Source organism: Amblyomma americanum, chromosome 1, assembly GCF_052857255.1.
Source record: "Amblyomma americanum isolate KBUSLIRL-KWMA chromosome 1, ASM5285725v1, whole genome shotgun sequence".
NCBI lineage: Eukaryota > Metazoa > Arthropoda > Arachnida > Ixodida > Ixodidae > Amblyomma > Amblyomma americanum.
Genome location: NC_135497.1, coordinates 405,756,064 through 405,774,589, shown reverse-complemented (window position 1 = coordinate 405,774,589; position 18,526 = coordinate 405,756,064). Strand labels below are relative to the sequence as shown.

The following is an 18,526-nucleotide window of genomic DNA, read 5'->3' as shown; positions in this document are numbered from 1 at the left end:
ATCCAGAACATATAATCGCGATAGTCCGTAAAATCGAACGTGCACGCAGCGGGAGTTTAATCGCCTCATTTTTACAAAGCACACCAGCAATCTTAAAGGGACACTGAGGAGAACCCTATCAAAATTTTTTTGTTAGCAATATCTGATAGTTCGGCATTTCATGGCTTTGTTGACGCTTGTCCGGGAGCGAAAGATGCATTTATTTCAAAGAAATTTGGATTCGAAGTTGAAAAATTTTTTCCCGCCGCTCCGATTCAAACTCGAGAACTCTTATGACGACACGGAGAACTCTTATGACGACACAGAACGGAATGACGTGAAACGCGACGTAAACGGAGACTCCGTGATTTCTGACGGGTAGCGGTGCGGTGCGCAACCTTCCTTTGCAAGCCTCAGAGATTCGTGACATCCATGAAGTAAGGAAAATTCCTGCTTGGTGGCGCCTCTTGTCCTAGGAAGTCATCACGCTTGTACTTGCGAGATTGGCCTGTGGCGGCGATACCTGTATTTTGGTTCTTGCTATTTTCTACATTACAAGAGCTTTGTTTTCAGGAAGAGTGGCGTTTTTGTGATCAGAAGCTGGTATTTTATTGATACAAGCCAACTTCAATTTCTCCTCAGTGTCCCTTTAACACATGACATGCACATGCTATCAACCTGTCGCCACACATTCCCCGAGAGCGTGAATCTTTTTCCACGAGATTGATAGAAGGCGAAGCGACACAAGTTTCAGACTCCTGCCTTATCAGAAACTCAACTAACTCCCTGCAGGTCCGGTCTGGGTGACTAAACACCATATTTGTTCTGTCCAAATGGGGGAAACAATCTTTTCATTTCCGGCAGTGCACACCAAGGTTCGACGAAACTGCCCCTTTCACTGATCTTCGATGTTCAAACAGCCTCTCGTTTATACAGCAGCCTGTCTGGCCGATCTACGCCTTGCCGCAGGAAAGCGGGATAGAATAAACCACTCCAGTGTCGCAATCGACGAGCGGTTTTTTATGTGTAACTGTGCATCTGTTCCTCCCTCGGTCATCCGGGCCCTCAAGCTTCATTCTTACTGCACTGCAGACTCTGCTCAGCTTATTCTTAGCTGTGAAAACTACTTTTACCCCTTATCTTGCCCCTACCTTCTTCAACCGGTGTGACAATACATGTAGGTACGGAATCCAGACTATTCTTGTTAGCGAGCCGTCTTTTTCTTTTTCTTTTGCGAGACTATCACCCCTAGTGAATATCCTTTCCGATATTTGAGCCAGAGCCACATCTGGAAAACCGGCGTCCCTATGTCTCTGAACCTGGCCCTGGAAGCTAGACTCAACCCTGTGGGAGCACGATTTACGCAATGAAGCCTTGAGACACGAAGTCGCTATCCCCGCCTTGACTAATTTTGAGTACTCTGAATTGTAACTTAGGAGCGGCTTCGCTGTTCTGGGGCTATATACCGAATAGAACCCGTCTGGAAATTCAAACGTGAAACCCAGACCGGCTCCTCTTTTTGAAAATCTTAATGACATTGGTAACACCCCTGTGGGACACATGGTTCAGAAACACTAAAAATCATCTACATAGCGAAACTTTCACAGCTAAGTCCTTAGGACGTTCTTCCAGTCTCATGTCCATCCTGCTGAGGGAAATGTCACTCAACACCGGGCCGACTCTAGACTCAATACACACACCAGACCGTTGGACGAAAACTTCACCCCATCCAACGAAGGTCGAACGTCAGTAAAAGGACAAAAGTTCAAGACAACTTTCCACGGAAGTGCCACAGTTGGCAATGAAGCCCGTTTTGTCGTTATCGTTGACAATGCAGTCCTTGACGTTCTTCAACAGCTGAGCGTGGGGTAGGGAGTAAAATAGATCCTCCAGATCCATGCTAAAGGCATGTTTCTTGTCCTCCATCCTCGACAGGAAATCAACTACCTCAGTACAGTTTTTCACCAGAAAAGGACCGGACAGCTTAAGGCAGCCTAAATTACGCTGCAAATAGCCTCAAACAACATGCTGCCAAGTCTCCCGTTCCGATACTACTGCCCGAAAAGGGGCATCGGGTTTGTGGGTCTTGGCCGTAAAAAAGATGTCCAACACCGTACCTTTTGTATTGTTGACGGTGGAATATAGTCCATCCAGGCTCATTCCTTGTAACATACTCACGGCTTGCTTCTTGACGGCTGCAGACCTCAACTCCACTTGTATGAAATCCTTTTTCACAGCTTCCTCTGCTTTCTTGGTGAACGCATCTTCTGGTTCGAGAACAAAGAATCCCTCTTTATCCGAAAGGAGAGGCCTAAAGCCTTCAGCTGCCCAGTGGTTGATCAATCTCTTCATGCGTCTTGACGCCTTTTTGCCCAGGTAGTTGCAGACGACTTCTGAGCACTCACTGACACACCTCTGTTTGTCTCCTTCGGGTACGCCCTGAGACACCGTCCGCGCGAGCGCTACCTTCTCGACAGGTCTTAATGCTGGCTCAAAGCAAAACTTGGGACCAAGCTCTAAAGTGCGTCGGTGACGATCTTCAATCTACCCATTGCCAAGAAGACAAACCCTTCCTCTCGTTGCTGAAGCTTTCTTCCTAGTGGGTAACGTAGGCCGCACGGTATTCCACAAAAACTGTTACGCGATCCGCAGTCTTGGACCAGTCCGCGTAAAGCCGGAGTTGGTGTTGCTCATTCCTTGCATTCCCGCAGGACGAATATCTTGTTTAGTCACCCAGACCGGACCTGCAGGGAGTTAGTTGAAGCATTTCTGATAAGGCAGGAGTCTGAATCTTGTGTCGCTTCGCCTTCTATTATTCTTATGGAAAAACAGATTCACGCTCTCGGGGAATGTGTGGCGACAGGGTGATAGCTGGCTGCATGTCATGTGTTAACATTGCTGGTGTGCTTTGTTAAAATGAGGCGATTAACCTCCCGCTGTGAGCACGTACGGTTTTACGGACTTTGGCGATTTTATGTTCTGGGTTTTTGTTTTTCGGTTCTTGTTTTTGGTGCCTATATAAGTGACCCTTCTAAAATAAAAGTTCAGTTGTTAGAATAGCGCTCGTGTGATCTCGTGTTTATTCCTCTGGTCCTGTGTTTCACGCTGCTTAAAGGTGAATACATTCCAACTCGTCCAGTTTTCTGTTCTCGTTAACCACATGAATTTCTCGGAGCTCATCGGAAATGGCATGCAAGATGAAGTTGTGACGAGCAATTTTGAGGAAATGCACAGAAATTCATTTGCCGACAATGTGCCCTGCAGTTTCCGGTCGGAACTTGCAGCGTCTGCACAACCTGGTTGATGGATCCGATGATAAGGATCTAGTTGTGTAAAGATTTGCCCTCAGTCTTGATGCTTTTATCTTGTCCCAGTCCGTTAGGAGTTTTGAACCGCGCTTGAGCCACTTTTTCCCAAGTGGTTCTCTCCTAAAAGAACCCAAGTCCTTATGAATGTAGCGGTCCTGCCAATCCTTTAGTGTAGACCGTCTAGAGGTCTTCAAGGCCTTGTTTACATCTGCACTATCGGCGACACTGTGTGGGACGTCTAGGTGTTGGTATAGATAGTCTCCTTCGTCCCTTAGGCACTCCTCCACAACGGTGTCTACTTGTTCCGACCCTAACCGCTGCAACCTGTCAAAAGCTTTTAGCTGTACCTCTGGTCCAAATCGGGTGAGGTGTAACACGCCCCCCCCCTAGTTATATGGAAGATGAAGGATGAATTTCGGATAAGACAGTGGCAAGTACAGCAGCCTTTTGACCTCGTTACGGATATGGCGATTCAGATATGCCCCGCAGGCCTTAGATATGTCCCGCAGGCATCGTGACGCCACCCGAAATACTGAGTCTTAGCTGGATTCAGCTTACGCCCCAGCTTAGGGAAGTACCTAACTGGAACATCCGAGTTTCCCCGTAGCTCGGCGAGGTTGCTGGCGAAGAAGTACGAAGTCGTCAGCATAGGCTAATGCAGCCATGTTAGCACCCTTGATGTGGAGCCCCAGACCGGATCCGTTCAGCTCATGCAGCAGCGGATCGAGCGCCAGATCGAATAGGAACGGCGACAAAGGGTCCCCTGCTTGCTGCCCCGCTGCATGAACACACGGATCTCGTCCGTGACACCCGCGTATGACAGTGTGGTCCTCTGCATTGAATACATGTCTCTTACAACCTCAAAGTATGTCGGGCACACACCCCCCTCCTGCAGGGCTGAAAATAGCGCATGGTGACTTGCGCTGTCAAATGATTCGCGGAGATCAAGTGAGGCGGCATGGAAGTCTTTTGTTTGTCTTGCTCTATTTCATAAGACCCTGTAGAAGGAGCACGTTGGACTGCGCGGAACGGTCATCAGAAAACCCGCTCTGCAGAGGATGAAATCGACATGAAGTGAAACAGCCCAATAAAAGCCTAGAAAAAAAGTCGAACCCAGACCGACCTAATTGTTATGGCCTCAAATCTGCCGCCGAAGCTGGAATGTCATGCTTTGGTATAGAAACTGTTCTGGACTTGCGCAGGTCCTCGGGTAGACAATGTACTGAAAGGAAGTTATTCATGACTAAAGTGATGACGTCAATGAGGATTTTACCTAGCTGCGCCACCGTAAGGCCGTCTGGTCCGGGGCTGTATTCTCACGTATTTCATGGTAGCAGGAAAGGAACTCACCAGATGTAAAGAGTGGGGCCACTCTTGGCAACACTCCAGATTATATCCCTACCCATGTGACCTCCGGAGATTACTTCTGCAAGAGGGGCTCATATTGTTCGTGAATCTCAGCTGAAGAGATTTTTCCGGCCATCAACATGGCTCCTGCTGAGCTCGTCCAGTAAGATTTTTGGGCCCTTACTAAATAGTTGTTGATGGTAGTTGTAAAGCCGGCGGTGGAAACTTTTAGCACTCATTTGGACGCCGGACAACCGGCTCTACCTTCTTCAGCGCTGTATAGCCCTTGAGGCTTATTTTAGAACGATCATATAAGATGGAAAAATCGGAGGCAGCAAGATGACCGGAGCAAGGATTGGTGGCTAAACCTGTTTCGTGGAGATTGTATCTAGCCAAGCAGTCTGACCTCCACAAGATCTAGGGAATGAGGGTCAGCGGCGGATTCCTCACCACCTAACGGTGGCGAAGGGAGGGAGGCGTCATGGTTGGGGGGTTGGGGTGCAGAGGCCGTTGGAAGCCGGGCCGCCACAGAGGGGCGATCCCCTGAACGACGACGATGCTCCCTCACGGCCTGAAGCCCATGTTTATACTTGTCTGTCTTGATCTAATCTGGTAGAGAGCTGCAAAGCGATATTATGGAAACGTTCTCCAGGGGGCAAGTCCAGCTCCAGGGCAATTATTATGCCAACCTCCGCGTCGGTCCACCTAGCGTACGAGGCCGCATGAAACCTGGATGGCACGAGTCCCTCTCCATCAATGGACTACTTGATCGTTTAGATACGGGTGCCGTGATAGCTACCCGCCCAGCGGACCAACTACCAGTCTACCATCCCCCCCACAGGACAGGAGTGGGGGGGGTGGCTTTCTCAGGTTGGGGCTGGTTTCAGACGTCCTTTGATCCAAGTACTGGGTGCACTTCTCAGGGCGACCCGTAATGGTTGATGGCGAGTTGCCATCCGCCTCCACCCAGGGGCTGTCGGGAATGCTATAATATGACTCGTCCGGAGAACACGGAGTGGTGCTCCTAATGTTAACAGACTGTGGAGACGTGCTAGCGACGTCTACATCATCAGGCAGTCGGAATGACGGGGAAGGCGATGACCCCAGGCTCCCCTGTGTCTCTGGCAAAAATAAAGGTTTAGGAACCGCTGTCTGGGCATCTCCAAATGTACCCCGGGCAGATGTGCTTGAAGGGAATGAGGCGTTGCCATGCCTGCCCCGTGGTGTGCTGCGAAAGGCTAGTGGGGCAACATGCCTAACCACCGGTGCCATGGCATTAGAAGGTTCAGGGGCAATACCGGGGGTTGCAGAGGCCTCAGCCACAACGGTGTCACGGTCAATGTCATCTACACGCCTATGGTGGGGCGGTGACACCTCGCCCAAAATAAAACTTGGAATAGTGGGCCTGTTGGGTTTGACAATTGCTTTGCCGTGCATGTTGGTGCCCACTGAAGGGCTGCTTGTGGTAGGCTGAGGTAATTGCCAAGAACTGAACGAAAATAGACGCCCCAGAGGAAGCAGTACTGGCCTCCACGGGAGATATGCCAAAGGCCACCGACGGGTCTGGTTCCTCGCCCGGTAAGACCTGCGTTCCCATGCCATCAAGGCAGGGTGCGGACTCAGATTGCAGTCGGGAAATCCCCAGAGGTAACCGAGCTGTCAGAGGAGGACAACAGCTGCTAACAGAACTCACTCGCCGTCTTTTTGGAAATGCCCGACCGGATGGAGGCGCGAGACGCCGCAGCCCGTGTGGAGCGGGTGGGCAACACCGCGCCCGTGAGAACCTCTTGAGCAATGCGCTCGTACCTCCAGGTTCCAAATTCCTGAGCAATACTCTCTGGCGTTCTGTTAGGGAGATACTGACTTAAAATTTTTGGACCGACAGCCTGTCTAATTTCACCTGAAGGCCAATTAGTTGCCGCAGGTCTCCACCAGTCCAGGAAAAAACAGGAGCAGAAGAAATCCCTTCGCCACCGCCAGAAGGGCTAGCACCCGACCGACCTCCCTTGGCCACCGCCACCGCAAGAACCACAAATACGAGACACCTACAAAGCGGTGTGTAGGGTTTCTGATATCTTGCACCTTGCATAGTGCGATAATGCCGACTTCAATTAGTCATACGAAGCAGAAACACATCGCCTGCGTACCCACCTGACTGGTGTGTTGACCTGCAGGTAGTGATCCTGTAGGCGTTGTCGACTGGAATAAATGTGCTTGCAAGGGATGCATCTAGCAGCGGAGGGAGGTTAGAGGAGGCTTATTACACCAGGCCTGTGAAGGGGCCCCAGCGCGACTCCCTACCGCGAGTATGGCCCGAAACAGGAGAGGACCCAATCGCCTCGTCTGCACTAGATGTAGGACTATTACTGAGCGTGGAAGGAACGGATAAGTCTCTGTGCCCTGAAATGGCACAGGCGGGGGCCTACTCGACTGCCTCGCCTTGAGGATGTCGCAGCTCGCTTGGCGCGCTGGATGAAATGTGGTGCCAGGCTCGGTGCCTGTGGATGGTTCTTGGGACAGTGTTGGCATTTCCACATCACGTATAGGTCGTGACACGAACGGTAGTGCTTTGACACAGAATAAATCGGGCCCTCAAAGCCACATAAGTGGCAGATATGGGGCTTGTTAGGATAAGTTAGTTGCAAGACGTTGATAGCCATTGAACAAGGAGATCCCGCCCCGCAGAGACACCGGAAGGACCGCCACCGCCGGTAGCGAAAAGTAAACAAAAACTATTAGTATCGCCATGTCTACTGCAAAGGAATATGGAACACCGAGGAGGGTACAGACTCCGCGCACTGCCACGGGGAAAAAGGAAAAAAAAACTGCACCTCTCCTCTAGGCTGCCTCGCAACTATCGCAAGGGCGACAGGGTGACGTGGTGCGCTAGAGGTCATAAAGACCCCTGCAGAGACCGGCATAAAAGGTGGCCCGACAGGCGAGCGCGACGCATTTTTAGGCTGCTGTTCGAAGAAATATAGCTCGGTTATCGTGGAGCGGAATGAGATGAACGAGCACAGCAATAATGTACGAGATGCAGGCTTTGAGCTGATCGGGAGTATAAGGAAGCCATAGGTCCGCGCTGAATTGCGCAAGGAATGAAACGAACCGATTCAAGGCAGCGACCCTTGGGGTCACGAAGATCAAAGATTTCCCCTTGACTTTGAAACCGAGCAAGAACGCAGGGTTCCTACTCTAGCGGAGAAGCATGTGTAGGAGACCTGAGATATATCTTTTACGTGCCCCCCCCCCCCCCCCTCCAAAAAAAAAACCCTTCCAACCCCAGAATGGCCCTCCAGACGAAGATTGTCAGGAGAGCTACCAAGCAGTACCTCTTTATTTACTCGCGAAGCTAAATACGGATAACCTATGTTTTCACGAGAGGCTGAATAACTATCTAACATACCAAGTATTGGTAACATAAATGCTAAATCGAAGCACTCGCAAGATTTAGGGGGGCAGTGGCCGACCAAACCCTCATGGTGTCCTTTGAATGAGCCCAGACAACACTGAAATATCCTGAGGACATAGTGAGGATGTTTTTTGAGGATATTCTTTATCCTCAGGACGTCCTCAAATGGTCCTCAAATTGTACTAAAAAGGTCCTCATGTCCGGCCTCAGGACATCCTCAAAAGAACAATTTCTGTTTTGAGTACATTCTGACGGGGTTATAACTCATCAAGCTGCATAAAAAAGCGAAACATTTGTGCGAATAATTTATTCGTTAAATTCCCCAGCTGCTTGCTGCCGTTTGTTGTCGTCCCGGTACGCCGCACGAGCCTCTCTACTGCTCTTCTGAGCTGCAGATGTATTCTGTGGTGCGTACAGAAATAGAGATGGAAAAGCAGCAGTTGAATATATGCAGTTCAGTTCAGACTCAGTTTTTTTTTACTCTTAGTGCAACAACGAGAGGCAAATATTACTTCCAGTATCTGAACTTGCAACTTGCAGTGCAACACATTCTTCTGCATGAGCAAATGCCATAAAAATTATCGCTGCAACAGGTATTCATGGGCTCATATGAGAATAAAATCACCATGGCACTGAAGCAAAGTGGCAGCTTCATTTTCTTGACCTGAGGCCCTTGACATGGAGCAATAAGGGGCCCAGACTCATGTCGTCCACTGAGCAGTGGAAAGTTTGGCGTGTGCTCAGCCTCCTTCAGTACAGCTCCTTGCTCTGATAGTCGATTAGAGAGCTGCTCAAGTGGTCGCTCTCGTTTTCGGAGCAGCCTTTTCAGAGTATACATGTGGTTCTCAAATGAGAACGCACTCCATGAATCCAATGGCCCCAGGTGCTCAACATCGGATGCCAGATGGCATAGTCCATGCACACTGTGCGAAGCATGATCCTAACCATATATCTTTGTAAAGCCTTTAACAAAATGGTTCAGAAGCTCCCCTGCATACTGCCTTCACTTTTCGTGCCATTAGTCATTAAAATAATCGTAATAGCAACATGCAAAGCTTGAAAATTTTCGTACATCTGTGCCGGATGAAGCGATGACAGGAGCACGGGTCCCCCATACAGCAAGAAGAAACGAAACTCTGGCCTTCCAGCGATCCAGATCTGTGAGGCTACGCGGCTTTCTGTTAAATTCACAAGGAACAAACTGTGCGCCCTTGACATTTCTCTCTGCGAGTTCAATGAGGACTTTGGTGACAAGCCTTATAGCTTTCGGGCCACGGAACCACAATACAAGCAATTTGTGCACCACGCCTAGGCAAACGAGGTGCATATAATCTAGCGGGACATCCCTCACAATGTCTATTGGCAGCTGCTCTACAATACTGCTTCCAGTATGATACTGCTCCTGCGACCTCTGCCTAAAACTGCAGTCGGTTCTCAACTCACTGCTAATGTTTGGAAAACACTCTTCATTCAATGTACTCGCCCTTAACAGTGCAATTCCTGCATCTGTAATAGCCCATGTGGTTTTTGACACACAAAACAAACGCCTTTGCAGGCGAATCACACACTATGGTTTTTAGCTCTAGAGGTATTGCGAAAGCTTCAACAGCAATTCCTGTAGCTAAAAGAAAGTTTAGCTCTTCAACACAGCTGTATAGAAATTCACTTGTCATTTGCATCTCTCGGTTTGCTGTCCCCGAAGAAAACACTCTTCACAAATGGTGCCGCATACTTGAGGTTGTTTATGCGGCCGAGAATTGTCCAAAACTGGCCTCTAGAACTTTCCGGTAATGGGAGGCCATCAATATGAAAAGTCAAATTCAGTCCCGGTGGCAGCTCTCGACACTCTCCCAGGATTTTCCGTATTCCTGCTTCTACACCGAAGTGGCGGTACTGTCCTCCTGAAATTTCGGAAAGGTCATTCGATTTTTTTCAGTGTCTGTAGCAGCGCTCTCGCCGATGATCAGAGAGAAGAAAAACACTTGTGGCTGCGAAGCACTGCAGGCACGGCACAGCGCCGCAAACGGCGAAACTCATGGCAGATCCTGTTAGAGGCTCGAAATACCCTTACGCAGTGCACGCCGCATGGCTTCGAGATAGCTCCGTCATCGGGGAAACCCCAAGAAAGGAAAAAACAAAACAAAATTAAGGCTAAATGCGGGTGAAAAATTCATGGAAGTTGTGCATTTCTAGAGCACTAGATTGTACTTTTGGCGCCAGGCTAGGGGCGAGAGCCCCCACCCGAACAGATGTAAATTGCTAACCTACTCACTCCCGGTCGACGGGCTACGCTGGAACAAGGGAAAAAAAATAACAGACCCGCGGACTAAATATACAGGGTAGGCTGGAATTCTATATATCTCTGTGCACAGCTATGCGGTGCTCCAGACGACACTGGCGGCCGTAGCCGGAGGCAGTCTGTTTAGGTCCAGAATTTCTATCAAAAAAAGAAAACAAATCTTTTCTCTTTCCCTCCCCCCTTCCATCAACGAGCTCTAATAAAGCCTTAGCTGTTGCGTCGATACTTGTAGATATTGCGCACTGCAAAAGCAGGCCACAATCCAGCAACAAACACAGGCATAGAGCGCAGGCTACCGAAAGCAGCCCCTTAGCTAATAGCCTCAGGGGAGAAAAAAGGCTCAAAAGAGCAGCCAGCACAAAAGTCTACATCAGGAACACAAGATAGATAATTCCCCCCCCCCCCCCTCGCTAGAAAAAAAAGGTGTGTAAGTGGCTGTACGGCCTGCGCAAAGAAAGAAAAAAATGAAATAAATGAAGATTAAATTGCGAACAGATCCAAACATACGAGCAAAAAGCTCACTTTTCATCAATTTATCAATTCGATCGAAGAGCACACGGTCATTCATTACTCCCACACAACCTGCATCATGGCAGTTTAACCAACTATGCACCTGTTCAGCTAAAGAGGGGCCGTGCAACGCCACTCGCTGGTTAAAGAGAGAATAGTATAAAAATCCCTTATATACCAGGGAAATGTGCTACAGAGTATATAGATAGTTTAACCTCGCATCACGGATGCTTGTAACGGTGGTCCAGCGGTCTGGAGGGGATCCGGGGCGCGGAGATCTAAAAAAGCCTAGGCTCTCATGAACACAGCTGTGGCCAAGGAAACTCTTTCTATCAGCAGCACTCCCAGCCGAATGAGCAGTCTGTCTCATAGCGCAAGAAGTATCCACAAAAGGCATAGTTATTCCCGCCGTTTACCCGCGCTTTTTTGAATTTCTTTACGTTGACATTCAGAGCAATGGGCAGAAATCTCATTGCGTCAGCACCAATGCTGGCCCTCGCAATGCTTTGTTTTAATTAGACCGTCGGATTCCCCCGGTCGGGGTGTTGTTCGTTGGCACATTGTGGATGACGCCTTTGCACGAGTCGTCAGGGGCGTCGTAGGCGGTCATAGCGAAGGTCTTGTTGCCCAAGGTAAGCCAGGTAATCTGGCCGAGCCGGTCTGCCAGTGGAGCAGAGGGAGTGATGATGACAGCAGTGTTGCCTTACAAAAATGGTCTATAGACTTCTTATAGACTGTTTCCTTGCTATAATATTTTTGTCTATTCATAGTCTGTAGACTGTCTATAGAAAAAAAGATTAAATACAAAGCTGAAAATGAAGAACATGCACACACAAGAATATATACTTACGAATAAGGTGATATTTACATGCCTGAGAAGTTTGGAATGCTGCCCCTACGAGGGCATCCGCATGCTGTTGAGCTGCTCGGTTAGCATCTAGCGGGCGTCACCGACCATTGTGCATCTGTATGCGCGTCGCCGCGGTGGCTGAGTGGTTATGGCACTCGTCTGCTGGCCCGAAAGACGCGGGTTCGATCCCGACCGCGGCGGTCGAATTTCGATAGAGGTGAAATTCTAGAGGCCCGTGTACTGTGCAATGTCAGTGCACGCTAAAGAACCCCAGGTGGTCGAAATTTCCGGAGCCCTTCACTACGGCGTCTCATAGCATGAGTCGCTTTGTGACGTTAAACCCCCATAAACGTAAACCCTTTGACCTTGACCTCCGGTGAAGTGGGAAAGCGTTTGGCGGCATCACATGCGCAGGTCATGAATGTGGGTTCTGCATAAAACGCCGGTACGCTTTGGTGCGTTCAGCGGAACGCTGCGTGTGATCGATGCGGCGCCTGCCGTGGAGACCGACGCCCGAACCACGCCCGTAAGGGAAGGAAAATGAAATTAAGTTGATTTTAAGTAAAGGAAATGACGCCTGTCTCGCATTGCGCCACTTCCTCCCCCCCCCCCCAAAAAAAAAAACTTATTTTTCGGTTTGGCTTTGTAAAATTATCTGCAGGGTTTGCGCGTTGTTTTAATCCGTATTTTATTCTATATCTCCGCATACAACGAGCAATAATTCCTTTGTGAATATCGGCGAAACTATATTAAACGTATAACTGCATTGTGTGAGCATCTTCAGTGTCATTTCGAGGAATGCAAGATATATAGCAAGTAACTGCATGTCAGCATGGCTATGTATGGAAACCGCCAGTCACTCGACCACAAACGTAGCCAGGGTGATGCACCTTTTCGCTTTCGACCAGGATTAACCAGAGCTAAAGCACCAGAAATTTTTTTACAGGGCGACCAACGTAGTTTTGATGGAGTGCTGTAAGTTTGACTTCTATGTGGCAGGTAGACTTCTAGGCGGGTAGACTTCTAGGTGGCAGTGCGTACTTAATCAGGGTTTCCGACAAATGCATTCAGAACGACGGCGGGACAGTCAAGCAGCAAAACGTGGCATCCCTATTCATTCCTTCCTTAGCTGACAGTGCAACGCAAAGGTCGCTGACGCTGTCATCGCGTGTCCCAACCTGAGCCCATCGAATATGCGTCCAAAAGCTCCCTAGTGGGTACGCTGTTTCAACGTCGCTGTACCCAAGTCCTATCAGAAAATACCTTGCGCCTCAGCACACTGCATGGAAAACACTTCGAGCCATCTAGCACCCTGCAAAGCACATTTTGTGGCGTTCTAAAAGATACCGTCGAGTATGGTTTGACACTGTGTACCGCAGAAAGACGTGTAATTTACGACAAGGAGGAGAATGAATACCTGAAAGACCAGTTCTTGAGGCAATGCGAAACGCCTTTTACTTTAGGAATACTTCTTGTTGGGCTAGTTGGTTTGATTTCATGATTGCACGACTCGGCGCACAAAAACGAAGCTCAAGGACGACAGGACAGAGCTTTGAACTGGGTTCAAGAATATTATCCACATTTTATTTAGCTTGTCTCATGTCGGGTGACTTTACACATTCTAAACAGTGCTTTATTAACCTCGTTGGAACTAGAACGTCCTAGCGAAAACTTGACGCTGCAGATACGACTTGCCTAAAACATCACAGTTGCACTCGGTGAAATGAGTTACGTCTGCTATGTCGGTGCTGAGGGTTTTCTTTTGAATACCAACTTGAATATTCTTTTCAGCTTCACTACGCTAGCTTTTCGAGCCGTCAGCGGGGCCGTAAGTTCGACATTGAATGTAGCGCCATTTCACATTACACCATTTCATTTGCAAAAAAAATTCTTTTCCAATTTTACTTTCTGGATTGGATTGGAGCAAACTTTATTTGTGCAGTATGGCTATCTATCGAAACCGCCAGTCATTGACCACAAAGCTGGCCAGGGAGACGCAGCTTTTCGCTTTCGATGAGGGTTAACCAGAGTTTGGCGTTCGTGCTCACGGTTCAGTGCTGATGAAGCGTTGCATGGGTCCAGTCAGTGGCATCCAGGTGGCCGGCGTCGAGGTGGCGCTCGAAGTGCTCGGGCTGGCCTCGCTGACGGCTTCGTTGGCGGCGTCGTACTAGCTCCCGGTCCAAGTGCCCGTGGAGGGAATGCCGGTGATGCTGGCGTTGTGGGCACCACCCGGATGGGTGGCCATAGTGGTGGAGGCGCCCCTGGCCGTAGCAGGTGGTTGCGTCAGCCGTTGACACCCCAGAACGGGCTGTCAGGAACGGCAGCAAGTCCACGGTGCACCGCCGTAGAACTCGAGATCGCCGGAGCAGTAGCAGGAGTTGCTCTCTTCCATCCGAGGTGTTCCTGACCCGCCTGAACCTGCGCTTCTCTGTTCGTCGCAAATGGAGATTATAACATTCCGAAAGGCTTTTGGGGATGGGGGCACAATGGCATCGTCATCATCAGCGATGAATACATCATCGTTAGATGGGAGTGCTGTGCAGTTTGCAATGATGTCTGGCGTTTCCTCAATGATAGGAGTCAGCTCCATTGCCATTGCCTCTTCTTGCACGTCGTCAGGTGACGATGTCGAGGGGATATCTACTGTTGCCGGAAATAACTCCTCATTACTACCCAGTCGGCCACGAGCCGCCTTGTCGGGTATATCGCGTTGGCTTTGCAGTAGTTTTTCGTACAACTTATAATAGTTGTCAATGGACGCCTGCGTTGACGCTGGCTCGTTGACTGCATTGTGTTGGCTTTGCCATAGCTTGTCAAGCAAGGGATATTGCAGGCCATTGTTTCTGGCATAACAACATGGAAGGTGCCCGACAGTGATGTTACATATTTTTTGATTCAGACCGCCGGCAGTCCCCAAAGCTTCTTAGACCTGAAAAGTTACGTAATCCTGTTGGCATATTTTCGGACCACCGTTGATAGGCCGAGGGAGAGTCCGGCCGCACAATTCCATTTTCGGAGCATCGCTGTCATGCAGCTCGCGGCGGCGGCGACTACCGGCCGCGCATATCAGACACAGCGAAGCGTGTAGCTCCACACCGTTTAGAACAATGAAAAATTTGATGGACCAGTGACAAGGCAATCAAAGGCATCTTGCCCCTTCATAGCCAATGCGCACTTCCTTCTGTCAGCGCTGCATTTCCGTTCTTCCGGCGAGTACAAACTCCCCGCTTTCGCTAGGTCGCCGAGGATCCCAAACGGTTGTATCATACGCTTTCTCCATATCGAAGAAAAAAGCAAGACAGTGCTGTTGGTGTATAAAAGCTTCTTATTGTGTTTTAGAGGCGAACTAAATGGTCTGTCGTTGAGCATCCTTTTTTTATAACCGCATTGACGGACATCGAGACGTTCTCGGGTTTCAAGGACAAATGGCAATCTTATATTAAGGACACTTCCAAAAGATTCCGCGAGACAGCTTTTGAGGGCTGTCGTCCTATAGCTACAAGGGAAAGTTGGTGGTTTTCCAGGTTTCTGGAAAGGCACTATCACTGCTGTTTTCCATGCTTTAGGCATTTTTGTTTCAATGAATATTTTGTTAAAGAAATTCAAGAGTGCCCCTATGGCAGGCTGAGAAAGATGTGCAAGCATTTCGCAGAGTATCTGATCGGGTCTTGGTGCAGTTTTTTCCGGCAGACGGTACTCTGTTTATTTCTTGGAGAGTAATTAAATTGTTGTATTCTTCATTTACCCCTTCACTTGTTGGAAGTATGTTTTTCGGCAATACTTTTGTATTTCAGGAATGACTGCGTATAGTGAGATGGAACTACAAACTGCAGCGAAGTCCTCCCTCAAAATGTCTGCCTGTTCCCCTAAGCTTGTTTGTAAACCAGGTGTTGTTAGAAGAGGAATTGTGAACGGTGAGAAGTTGCCATTTAATTTTCGAACCTACTCCCGCATTTTTTTTACGTGATTTGACGGGTTATAGATGGAAAATAACTCTGCCAAGACGCTTTCTCGGCACTGCGGCGGACGTACCGAGCTCTGCCTCTTGCCTTTTTTTAAACGTACGAGGTTCTCATGTGTAGGGTACCTGTGACATTTACCCCATGCTGTTTTTTTTTGCTTGTATTTTTTGTCCACCACACTTTGTATTTTTGCCGCACCTCTAATGAAGACTTAGGAATAGCTTATAGTGCGGCAGTAATTATACAACTCGTGAACTTTTCGTTGATCTCATCGATGCCGAGGTTTTATAAAACTATATCTTGTGAGTTGGCTTGTGCTCTAAAATTTTCGCAGTCTACTAAATGCAGCTTCCAACGTCGCGGTTTAGTTGGGATGATTTCTGGTGCAGATGTCAAACTTATTAACACAGGAATGCGATCACTGCCTTATGGGTTGACGATAACATCCCATTTAAAATCGTTAAAAACGGATAGTGAACTACAATATGAATTTATACAGCTGACTGCAATCGCCTGGCACCAGCAACTGGCACCAGCAAATTTTGCGCCATGACTCTGAAAAGGTGGCAGCAAGTGCACAGGCAGAGTTCACTGAAGATCACTTTGAGAGGGGGCTTCTGTCCTCTAGTTTAAACTGTAACACCCGATTCACAGGAGTCGGTCACTATTCAAGAAGCTGGTTGAGCATCGCGCGATTCGAAGTCATTGCTCTGTATGAATCATGCCTGAACCATGGACAGCGCATGTTGAAAAAAAATACATTTCACTAACCTTTAGCAGCAGTCTACTCCGCTTTTAAATATAGCAACAGTAGCACTTTTTCCTGGCACTGGAGTGCTTGTGTGTCAAGGTTTCGCTGCATCTTTGTTGTTTTGTACTGGTGCTGCCATGTTCATTCCGAGACACAGTCACCTAAAATGGGGCAGCTGACGATGCTGTTATTTCCTTGTACCTGTTGAACAACACACCCCCTTCAGTAACTGCTGTGACGGCAATGCAAACAGAATGCGTTTACTCCCCCAGTCTATTTACAGCAGACAGAATCAGTCTGACACAAAAGATCTTGCTACCATCATGAGCCAACGCAAAAGAAACTGCAGTGAATCATACGTCATGCCTTCACGACCTCTCTTTTGACCTCTCAAACCACCTTCCTCGCAAGAAGGTTCGAAAGCAGCGGCTGCAATAGCTGCCGCCTGATCCCACAGCCCACTGTACACTTTGCACCTGCCTCTACTCGAGCAGAGCATCACTCAAGTGACTTTCGTATACAGTAGAAGCTCGTTAATTTGAACTTAATTGAAATTCGAAAAAAAGTTTGAATTATCCGATGTTCGAATATCGAATGCCCTCGAAAAAACTGACCAGAACCATTTGAATTGTGGTATGCGTACCGTATTCACTCGTGTAACGAACCCACTCGCATAATGAACCCACCCACTCCCGATGTTTGCCTAAGAATTAAAAAAAAAAGCGTTAGTCGTTCACACTTCCTTCTCTTTCGCACCGTCACGGACCACAACGCATTTCTTGTCAGTGCGCCAAGATGCTGCGCTGCGATAAGATCACGGTGTGTTTGCCTTTTGACGTTAGCTCTAGCAAGGAGGAGAAGCGAACTTTGCAGAGTGCCAGCGCTTGTCACATTTTGCAAGCCTCGTTTTCAGTACAATCGCTGTAAGGGCGACCCATAAGAGCGAACTTGCGCTGCGGGTGTTGAGCTGCGCGCCGGAACGCCGACGCAACGCCGCCGTGCAGCACCACAAGCGGCGGAAAACGGCCGGCTGCCGCCAGGATTTCGAAACTGCGGGATTTCATATGCTGAGTAAAATGCTGAAAAGACTAGCTGTGCATTTGCAATTAAACTATTTATTCAATAACGACAGAGGACGAATATTCTTCGTGGCCCCTTTCTGAACCTAAATAATTAACCTGTTTGAACCTCCGGCGCTTCTTGACGCCAACCGACGCGTAGTGGCTAACCCAAGCAGCCTTCAAAATCCAGAAGCATTCGGAAAATCTGGTGCATTTCATCGCTAAAGTTTTGTGCTGCGGACATCTTCGGACAAAGCGAAAGCTTCGTGCGACTTTTGTTTGCCGTGAACATGCGGCACAGTGTAGCGGCAACGACGAGTTCGTGGTGAAACGAGAGGCTGCTTCGGCAGGCGCAGCCATGTTATAGAAGCGGCCGGAAGACAGACGCGGTCGCGCCCTAATAGGTCCGCGCTGATAGCCCACGTTGGCCGCTTCCGGCCAGTGGCTGACCTCCGGCCAATGGTAAAAGTCGGCATCATGATCGCGGCTGCCCGCGTGCTTCCGTTGGCGACTGATGGGTGGAAGGATGGACGACATTCGGGAAAGAAAAAAAGTTTTTCGCATGTCATTTGTAGCGCCCCTCCGAAGTCATAGCCTTTCATGGGCGTTGGCTGAGACCGCGTCGACAGTACTTATCCGTATTTCCGAATTAACAGTGCTCGAATTAACGAGTATTAACGAAACTCGCGAGTTTCGGAGGCTGCGCGGAAATGAGGTTAGGCAGCCGCCACCGCGGCGGTCAACCCCTACTCGTCGGCGCCGCCGGTGATGGCGCCATTTGGGCTTTATCCACTCTTCCACGGTTTTATCTGGTTCCCTCTTTTCTCCTCGTTTAGGACGTGCGCAAGCTCTAACTATGCGGAGGTGCTTTTTTGGCCACGTGCAGTGTGCCAAGCTGCCCATACGTGGCGGCGCATAGTTCGAATTATCCGTAGCGGAACCGACTCGCTTTCGAATTAACGGGCTTTTTTATGCACAGATCCCAATGCAGCTGGGCCGCCCCAAGTAGTGTAGTTTGGATTATCTGAGAATTCAAATTATTGAGAT

At 48.9% G+C, this 18,526-nt stretch overlaps 1 protein-coding gene across 1 annotated transcript in view; it reads right to left on the bottom strand.

Annotated features, from left to right (window-relative positions):
- The window catches only part of LOC144124082 (uncharacterized), a 53,778-nt gene that overhangs the window by 29,185 nt on the left and 6,067 nt on the right, over nt 1-18,526 (bottom strand). The window lies entirely within an intron of this gene.